Raw genomic sequence first — 10,624 nt, forward strand, 5'->3', positions numbered from 1 at the left:
AGATTGGTTTATGCGCAGGGGTCAGATGATGGCAGCACTGGACCATGAGGGGTGGGGAGGCCTCCATCCAGAAGTGGATAGGCTCTGGCTGATGACTAACCCAAGTAAATTACGTCCAATAGTTATGCTGCAATACCGTTTGTATGGTAATATACATTTTTTGATAATTTACTACTGTCCCCAATTTTTTCCTAGCCGTCATATTGGCATAATGACGGAGTCGTGGAATACCCGGTGTTCGAGAATGGCTCATGGAAGTAGATATCATAGAGCTACCTCTGAAATTACTTCAAGTGACCTCTTATCTGCACTAGAGGGCAGCGCTTTCCCCACCTGCCCTGCTACATAAAGTAATTCTTGACTTAAAGCTTTTGTGACTGCAGGAATTCATATTGTTTGAGTCTTTCGGTAAAGTCATGTAGAACGAACAATAAAATAATGAAAATAAAGTGAATACAAAATAAGACAAATATCACGACGTTTCGATCGCAACACAATCCTGATGACGATTGCTTGTGTTGCGATCGAAACGTCGTGATATTTGTATTATTTTTTATTCACTATATTTTTTTTATTCTATCTACGTGACTTTACCGAAAAAGCCAAAATATACAGAAAGTAATGTTCATCATATGACAGCAAAACTATTTTTGTTATTCTCAGAGCTGGAACTTAGACAAATGGAGTGCAAAACGAATGTTTTGGTAACTGGGCTTATATCAACTCACGACATATCCATCAAGTCCCATCATAAATATTGGTTTGTTTTGGGAATACACAGCAGAGTGGCCTGAGAAAGTGTGAAAACTCATGTTTTCATTTGAAAAACATTTGTCAACTCTCCGTTAAACTGAAGAGTTTATACTTGTCAACGTTCTCGGGCAATGGCCCTTCACGGGAGAGGTGACCTCTCTGGCCTTTGCGTGCTATAGAGAAGGGGCAATGCACAGAATGCCTATTGTTTACTTTTTAATTTAAGGCCATAGTGTTATTGACACACGTTTTGATATTTGTGCTTGTGCATCACTGCAGCAGCAGAATCACCAACTAATTTGTTTGGCTCACTATATGGGCAGCTTAAAACCCAATTCGAACCCCAGTTCTCATCGTCACCAACTCAGTGCTCTGACCTCGGAACCACCCGGCCACCTCTTAAAAGTGGATTTAAATTCTTGAGATGTTTTTACATGAAATCAGTAATTATTTGATTTTGGTAAACTATTCAATCATTAAAATAATAATTAAATTTGCAAAATAACAACCTGATGGGTCTGACACCCACTTGGTCCAAGCATGAGGGTTTTTCGGCCTGCTGAGCCAGTTCAGCACGGCCCAGGAGGGGCCAGATTGGTTTTTGTTGTAGTATATATTATGTTGTGAAAAATAACAACAAAAGCGCAGCCTGACCTTGTCCACGTCCGTCATGGAAAACACCTCCAGGGAATCCTTCATACGGAAGGCCTCCCGGGTGCTGCCGCCGCTGGCGCCATACGTCAAGGCCAGCAGCACCACCACGTAGCACAGGTAAACCACGGTGTCCAGCAGGAAGGAGGACACCCGTCTGCACTTCAAAATCCTGCGCCAGAGTTCTCCGGTGGCGGCCGGACTCCCGGTCTCTATGGCGACGTCGATGGAAAGCAACGCGGGAGGTGTGGCGTCATCGTCGAAGAGAGGTGTCAGGGAAATGCCGAGCAAAATGCAGACGGATTTTGTTTGTCAGCCTAACGGGGAACAAATTGTCTCATTCGGTACAGGACCCTCGTCCCATCTGCAACTAAAGGTTATTTGAAGCTGCTACTGCTGCATTGGCAGTGGTGCACGAGCATAATTGGCAATAATGCAGCACGTTCCGTGTAGATGGCAACACTGTGTGGCCTTAAAATAGATACAATATTTATTATGCAACTTTTTGGGTAATGGCTCTTTTTGCGCTGTGAAGGGCTATTGCCTATTATATATTTTTTATATTTATTGTTTGCGTTAAGGTTTTGTCTGATCCAGTTCTGCATCGGATGATTAACGGGTTCTGTATCTGATGAAAATGATTCTAAATGGGAATTAAATTATCTGCTGGAGTAAACTCTTCAAGAACCATATTGAGATTCAATTCCACCAGTTCAATTCGACTCCTGAAGAAACTCCCTGCGCATGGAGCTAAACCTTGGAAGACACGGCGGAGAACTCAGTGGCTTTCACAAGGAGATGCGGCATGGAGGTTGTTGAGCAATTCACTGATTAAAACGCCGCTCACCAGACACGCTGGAGTCGTTACTCCACGAGTGATGTGCTTCGGTCTCTTCCGGGTGGCACTCTTCCAGAAATAGCTGCAGTTCCATTTCGCTGTAGCTCTTCATTCCCCTTGAAGTGATGAGGCCTTTGGTTGCAAAAAATTACACCTGAAAACACAAATCAATCAAGCGTCATTCTCTTCAACTTTGCTTTTACTTTACTCCAGTGGTGCCGATTGTGACTTTCGTGTAACAAGACCCACGGGATGTCCGTTCGAATCTTTTTATCCAATCCACCGCTGGACAAAAGTCCACCCCATGCCGTGTGGCTCACAGGGGCTAATTGAACAAACTTCACCCTGCTGGTTGCTGTGGCTTCGTGAACGAAGGTGGGGGTCACAGACACGGGGCATATTCGTGTAGTGACATCGCTGGATGTCAACATGCTGGGTGCAGTGCCGGCCCTAGAGGGGCACCGTGTGAGGTGTAGCGACATCGCGGACACCACAGTGGTGTGGGTGTAGTACCGGCCCTAGAGGGGCCCGGTGAGCGCTGAATGATAGCGCTAGATGGCACCGCTTGCATGCAGTGCCGACCCTACAAGACAGGGTGTGTGGGTGCTGGCTGAAGGATGAGGTTACTCGAGGCCATGGCACACTGGTTGACCCAGGAGGACACGTGACTAGTTAAGTCTACAAAGGGGCCCAAAGAGGGGGCTCGGGGTGGTCACGTGATTGGGAACCAAATCCTTCCCGAGGATTCTGGAAGGTGGAAGTGGCCAAGGGCGGAGCCGGCCACGCCACAAAGAATATAAGCCGGGTCCCGAGTGGGACCGGGGTTGTTGGTCATCCTGGAAGAAACCTTCGTCTACGTTCTCTGTTCAACGAGTCTCCAACACGGTGACCCGGGCCGAAGCTGTTGGTCCCAGTCCATAATAGCAGTTACGTTGTAACTAGTGTAGTTAGCCTGGTGGTCACCACCATAGGTTGTTATGCTATTAAGGGGAAGGATACCCCGTGTGTTGGAACTGAATAAATGTGCCTCCAAGTCTACGTCTGCGACTCAGTTGAACCCATTACATACATGCTGTCACTGTCCAGGCTCGAAAAATCCTACTTTGTGCCCTTAGACCGAGCGATATGGGCTGCATCCCGGGTGACTGGGCTGCAGATAGTGCGAAACGAACCTAGGGAGTAATCGTCAATGGTGCTCGATCCATGATGAAAACTCAACACATTCGTTGAGAACGCTGCCCTCAACAGAAGCATGATATATGAGGTGCTATTTTGGGCAGTAAGCCTTGTACAAGTGTAATGCGGGTGTAAACGACCTCCCGGAAGTGACGTCATGGGGGGAGGAGTTACGTCACGTGGGGGAGAGGGTTCAGGTCTATAAGGGGGGAAACCGGAAGCAGTAGGGAGTGATCGGAGACTGGGAAAGTGTGAGGCCACGCAGGGCGAAGGGTGAGAGAGAGAGTGGTGAGATCGCCACACACCCGGCCCACGAGGATCGGCACCGTCGGCCAACGGTGACCGACCCCGGGGCAGCAGGAGCAGCGAGGAGGCTGCAGAGGAGCAGCGGGTCTGTAAGGGAGGAGTTGGGCAGCGGGGGTCTGCGCGACGAGACAGCAGCGGGTCTGCTAGGAGGGACTTGGGCTACGTGAGCGACAGCAGCCTGGGGCTGCAGAGCAAAGAGTATATAGGGGAGTGCCGTGAGGGAAAAGAGATCGAACCCAAATAAAGGACACAGGACAGAGAGAAGCGTCCGAGTCTTTTATTACACAAGGAAGAGAGATGGGGAGGCCAGAGAGTTGGAGTGAATCATCGTTGGAGCCTGCAATGAATAATATACATGGTGGGGCTCTGGCAGAATTGAAGTTTTAAGAATGTTTCTAAAATAATAGTTTCAAAGTGGCGAATGAACCGTTAGTAACGGTGGAAAGAGGCAGGACACATGATGAGAACAGTTGAGAGATGGACAGAGTTAACCACAGCGTGAATGCGGAGAAGGTGAAAGAAGCAGTGGAAGACGGTGGAGCAGATGACAGTGAGAGACAAAATCATGGGAGTTCGGAGGCCACGACTGTCCAGGAAGCAACCGGGGAAAGGAATGCAAGGGAATGGAGAAAGGCCTTTGTCTAGCAGTGAGAAGTTACACACTGACAACAAGTAACGTCCACAATAAACACGTAATTTGAGATCCAAACATCGCACCTCTTGGCTTTGACATCTATAAAAAGACACTTGTGGAACCGTCAACCGCATCAGAACAACAAGAGGCCGATGCGTGCACATCTCCTTAATGAATGGAAAATGAAATTCGAGCCAAGCAGTGCGATTGTGGCCATACAACTCAAACTATGGACTATAGAGTAAAACCCAAAGAGACAGGAATACATAGAGACCCATTGAATGACACGGAGACACAGAGACTCATAGCGACAGACTCTAGAGATTAAAAATAAACCTCAGATACGTACTCATACAGATATATGCCCAAAGAAATACATAGTGACCGAGTCCCGTAGAGATACATACAGACGAATAGAGTCAAAAGAGACCCAAAGAGATAGATACATACAGTGAGGGAAAAAAGTATTTGATCCCCTGCTGATTTTGTACGTTTGCCCACTGACAAAGAAATTATCAGTCTATAATTTTAATGTTAGGTTTATTTGAGCAGTGAGAGACAGAATAACAACAACAAAATCCAGAAAAACGCATGTCAAAAATGTTATAATTTGATTTGCATTTTAATGAGGGAAATAAGTATTTGACCCCCTCTCAATCAGAAAGATTTCTGGCTCCCAGGTGTCTTTTATACAGGTAATGAGCTGAGATTAGGAGCACACTATTAAAGGGAGTGCTCCTAATCTCAGCTTGTTACCTGTGTAGTGGGTTCGAATTAGGTGCACACACACGCAGCTTGGAGGCAACACTATTTATTACACGGTAAATAACATAACGCTGTACATGAGGTGGTGACCACGTTCCTCAACTCACTAACACTCTGGAACGCGACACAGACTGGACCAGGCAGGCAACGGCCTGCCTGGCCCAGGACGACGACTCGGGACTTGACGACCGATGATGTCTTCACTTCGGAGTACAGTACAACAGCCTCGCTCTGCGTTCACACCACGCTTATATCTGGTTTGGCGTGGCTGGCTCCGCCCCGGCTTGGCTGGCTCTCTTCAGGCCACGCCTCCCTTCCCAGGACACGCCTCACTTCCCCCACCTCTGGGAAGGTCCGGATCCCTCCAGCACGTGACCCCCCAGGCACCCCCTTGGGGCCCCCAGCCCTCGTACAGGCCGACACAGTAGTGACCATTCTATGTCACTACATCACCCCCCCCTGTATAAACACACAGCCGTCCCCGGCTGTAACACAACTGTGAAAAATCGAAAAGGTGTGCCTCCGAACCAGCAACATCAATAAATGACCGGCGACCGATAAGAAATACAATCACGTAATATATACAGAATCGACGAGGGTAAAAGGGAACCGCATAGAAAACGGGGAATAAACAACAAATATACATTAAAACTGGCTAACCCACTTACGCTCCAGCACAGCCCCCCCCCCGTTAGATTCACGCATGCAATGACAGTCACCCGTTAGCACCCCCCCGCCTTTCCGACGTGGCGTCACAACCAGTTGCACGCGTCGGCCATATCGGGGGGGGAATTTCCATGTTACCACCCCACCGCCTTTCCGACGCTGCGTCACAACCAGTAGCACGCGTCGGCCATATCGGGGGGGGGGAATTTCCATGTTACCACCCCACCGCCTTTCCGACGCGGCGTCACAATCAGTAGCACACGTCGGCCATATCGGGGGGGGAATTTCCATGTTACCACCCCACCGCCTTTCCGACGCGGCGTCACAACCAGCAGCACGCGTCGGCCATATCGGTGGGATTTTAACCCAGTCTCTCTCCAAGACTCGCATCGCAGCATATAGCTGTACCAACCGAGCTGAGACGACCCAGTCTCTCTCCAAGACTCGCATCGCAGCATATAGCTGTACCGACCGAGCTGAGACGACCCAGTCTCTCTCCAAGACTCGCATCGCAGCATATAGCTGTACCGACCAAGCTGAGACGACCCATCGTTCACTCACTGCACAACATGCACCCTAACAACTGAGGGATACAGTCTCAACGTAACAGGACAACTCCACCTGAACCTTACGAATCTCCAGCCCACTGTTTCAACGCGCCTCGGAGGGTCTCAACCTCCGAGCCGTCAGGTCAAGCTGTCAGCCATAGCATGACGGGACCACACTCCCCGAGCCATGTGAGCGCACAGCCCACTAGGCTAGACAAGCCACGGAGTGTCTCGATCTCCGGGCTGTCAGGTCAAGCCGTCAGCCATAGCATGACGGGACCACAACGTTCATGTTAGACACGCAACACTCACTGGGCCATCCTGGTCAGGACCTGCGCCCCAAGATAGGTGACAGCCAGCAGCACAATTCCAAATCCCTGGCAGCATGTCACAATCGCAATTTAACACCATCACAACACATACAATTTGAATTATGATCCCCCACAGAACTGATCCAATGCCGAACAGGTACGCACAATTTGTGACGATCCCGAATATTCAATGGTCACAACAATAGACCTCACATCCCGTATCCGTACACATCATCTCCGAGACTCGCATTGCAGCATGCAGCTGTACCAACCGAGTGGAGAGAGCAACGCAATTTGACGGCAATTAACGGAAACGCACCCCCGATCCATGTAGAACACAAGGAGCATTCCCGCACAAAAGACATCATCTGTGCAACAACGGACAGGAACCAACCAGTGAGTTTGAAACAAACCGAACCTGTAATTTCAAAATCCCCTTCAACATTAACCATGGGACTCAGGGCATTCGAATTTTGAGAGCAAAAAAAAGAACTAGACACAAACGTCAAAAATCGCCGAATTTATTAATACAGTATATGCAGTATACGAAGTTCGTACAGTCAATCATTTGGCGCAATGCTCCATCCAGTCCCCACATGGCAACACACACAATCCTAAACCCCTACGCCAAGCATCAAAAACGCCACACAGCAACACACCACAACACCAAGCACCCAACTAACATCCCTATGAATAGCAAACCAAAAGCCCTAAGCCAACCTCTTCCTGGCCACAACATCAGAACAACAATATAACACCAAATAACACTCGCACAAGCCAAAATGCAAAAAGAACAGAGGGAAAAACCGTCCGCGAGGAACACAAAACCGGAGAGTCAAACTGAAAAAGTCCCTCCCAGCAGTGTCTCCAACGTCGAAACCCTCTCTTCAATCACGGGCCCCTCTCGCTCTCACCACCGATGCCCTCCCCCGCTCTTGTTACTTCAATGTGGGGAGGGAGGCCCGTAATCACAGGGCTGCAGCGGTGCGCCGCCAGGCTGGCGCAGCACACAAAGCGCAAAAGGCGGGAACGCTGCCGCCGCGGGAACGCTGGCGGGAAACGCCGGCATGGTACAAATGGCGGGAACGCCGGCGCTGTGAAACTGGCGGGAACGCCGCCGCAGTGAAATGGCAGGAACGCCAGCACCGCCGAAACGGCGCGACCGCCACAGCTGCGTCATCTTGCAATTTCGCCATCACTCACCAACACCCGGCCACTCCCTTGCCACCAGCAGCTGGTCGAGTTGACGAGCGACGTCGCTCCAACTCGCCGTCGATGGCGACCAGCCCGGGCCCGCAGCCTCCTCCCATGCAGGCTGCAGTCGCCCATCCCCCGGGGCACATCACCGGGGCCCCGGACTCCGGGGCCGTCGCAGGGAGAGGCCAGGTGCAACCCACACCGTCCATCCGCACCTCCGGTTGGGTCTTGCACTTCGCTGCCAGCTTTTACACCATGGCAGCAAAGGGTACAGCTTCTTCAAATTAATCAGCGAAAGTTCGATGACCACTTCTACACCAAATGTAGTGGGTTCGAATTAGGTGCACACACACGCAGCTTGGAGGCAACACTATTTATTAAACGGTAAATAACATAACGCTGTACATGAGGTGGTGACCACGTTCCTCAACTCACTAACACTCTGGAACGCGACACAGACTGGACCAGGCAGGCAACGGCCTGCCTGGCCCAGGACGACGACTCGGGACTTGACGACCGATGATGTCTTCACTTCGGAGTACAGTACAACAGCCTCGCTCTGCATTCACACCACGCTTATATCTGGTTTGGTGTGGCTGGCTCCGCCCCGGCGTGGCTGGCTCTCTTCAGGCCACGCCTCCCTTCCCAGGACACGCCTCACTTCCCCCACCTCTGGGAAGGTCCGGATCCCTCCAGCACGTGACCCCCCAGGCACCCCCTTGGGGCCCCCAGCCCTCGTACAGGCCGACACAGTAGTGACCATTCTATGTCACTACACCTGTATAAAAGACACCTGTTCACATAAGCAATCAATCAATCAGATTCCAAACTCTCCACAATGGCCAAGACCAAAGAGCTCTCCAAGGATGTCAGGGACAAGATTGTAGACCTACACAAGGCTGGAATGGGCTACAAGACCATCGCCAAGCAGCTTGGTGAGAAGGTGACAACAGTTGGTGCGATTATTCGCAAATGGGAGAAACACAAAAGAACTGTCAATCTCCCTCGCCTTGCGGCTCCATGCAAGATCTCACCTCGTGGAATTGCAATGATCATGAGAACTACACGGGAGGATCTTGTCAATGATCTCAAGGCAGCTGGGACCATAGTCACCAAGAAAACAGTTGGTAACACACTACGCCGTGAAGGACTGAAATCCTGCAGCGCCCGCAAGGTCCCCCTGCTCAAGAAAGCACATATACATGTCCGTCTGAAGTTTGCTAATGAACATCTGAATGATTCAGAGGACAACAGGGTGAAAGTGTTGTGGTCAGATGAGACCAAAATGGAGCTCTTTGGCATCAACTCAACTCGCTGTGTTTGGATGGGGAGGAGTGCTGCCTATGACTACAAGAACACCATCCCCACCGTCAAACATGGAGGTGGAAACATGCTTTGGGGGTGTTTTTCTGCTAAGGGGACAGGACAACTTCACTGCATCAAAGGGACGATGGACGGGGGCATGTACCATCAAATCTTTGGTGAGAACCTCTTTCCCTCAGCCAGGGCATTGAAAATAGGTCGTGGATGGGTATCCCAGCATGACTGACCCAAAACACACGGCCAAGGCAACAAAGGAGTGCCTCAAGAAGAAGCACATTAAGGTCCTGGAGTGGCCTAGCCAGTCTCCAGACCTTAATCCCATAGAACATCTGTGGAGGGAGCTGAAGGTTCGAGTTGCCAAACGTCAGCCTCGAAACCTTAATGACTTGGAGAAGATCTGCAAAGAGGAGTGGGACAAAATCCCTCCTGAGATGTGTGCAAACCTGGTGGCCAACTACAAGAAACGTCTGACCTCTGTGATTGCCAACAAGGGTTTTGCCACCAAGTACTAAGTCATGTTTTGCAGAGGGGTCAAATACTTATTTTCCTCATTAAAATGCAAATCAATTTATAACATTTTTGACATGCGTTTTTCTGGATTTTGTTGTTGTTATTCTGTCTCTCACTGTTCAAATAAACCTACCATTACAATTATAGACTGATCATTTCTTTGTCAGTGGGCAAACGTACAAAATCAGCAGGGGATCAAATACTTTTTTCCCTCACTGTAGCGACCCACAGAGATACATAGCGACCCACATAGATACATCGCGACCCATAGGATTATAATCATTGACACAGGCTCAGAGATACAAAGAGTCTCATAGATATACATGACAGACAAGCCACGGTCGTGCGATTGTGGCCATGCAACCCAAACCATTTAGTAAACCCATGAAGACAGAGATATATCGAGGCTCGTTGAGATAAAAGAGATACATTAAAGACAAGCCACATGAGTGTGATTGTGGCTAAGCAACCCTAACAATGTACCACATGGTAAACCACTGTGGTCTACGCTTCTTCAATGGAGGATGAACAACAAAACCACAAACTCTCCTGAAGCCCTCTCTTCATGGCTAACAGACATTTCCATATGCAAGAATAGAACAACAATAACTAACAGATATTTTTTTCATACAGATTAAATGCTGCGAAGCAATTGTAAATCGCTGTCTTAATTCTGAATTAGATAGTTATCGTTTTATTCCACACAGTCCTAAGAGTGAACACAGCAGGGCACGATCGCTTTGCTGCTCCGTAGTCGCACGTCGGAGATGATTTAATCGTTCGTTTATGGAACAGTTGTGCCCGCACCCTCCCTGCGAGCCGTGTGGATGTGGTTCACAGTGGAGCATTGTTCGCACAGTGGGAGGCGGGCCCCCGGAGTTTTGACGGAATGGGTCTTCGATTAAGTACTTGCATTTGGCGGTAGAGTGAGAGGCAAACCCCTTCA

The sequence above is a fragment of the Lampetra fluviatilis genome, chromosome 60 (assembly GCF_964198595.1).
Source record: "Lampetra fluviatilis chromosome 60, kcLamFluv1.1, whole genome shotgun sequence".
NCBI classification, from domain to species: domain Eukaryota; kingdom Metazoa; phylum Chordata; class Hyperoartia; order Petromyzontiformes; family Petromyzontidae; genus Lampetra; species Lampetra fluviatilis.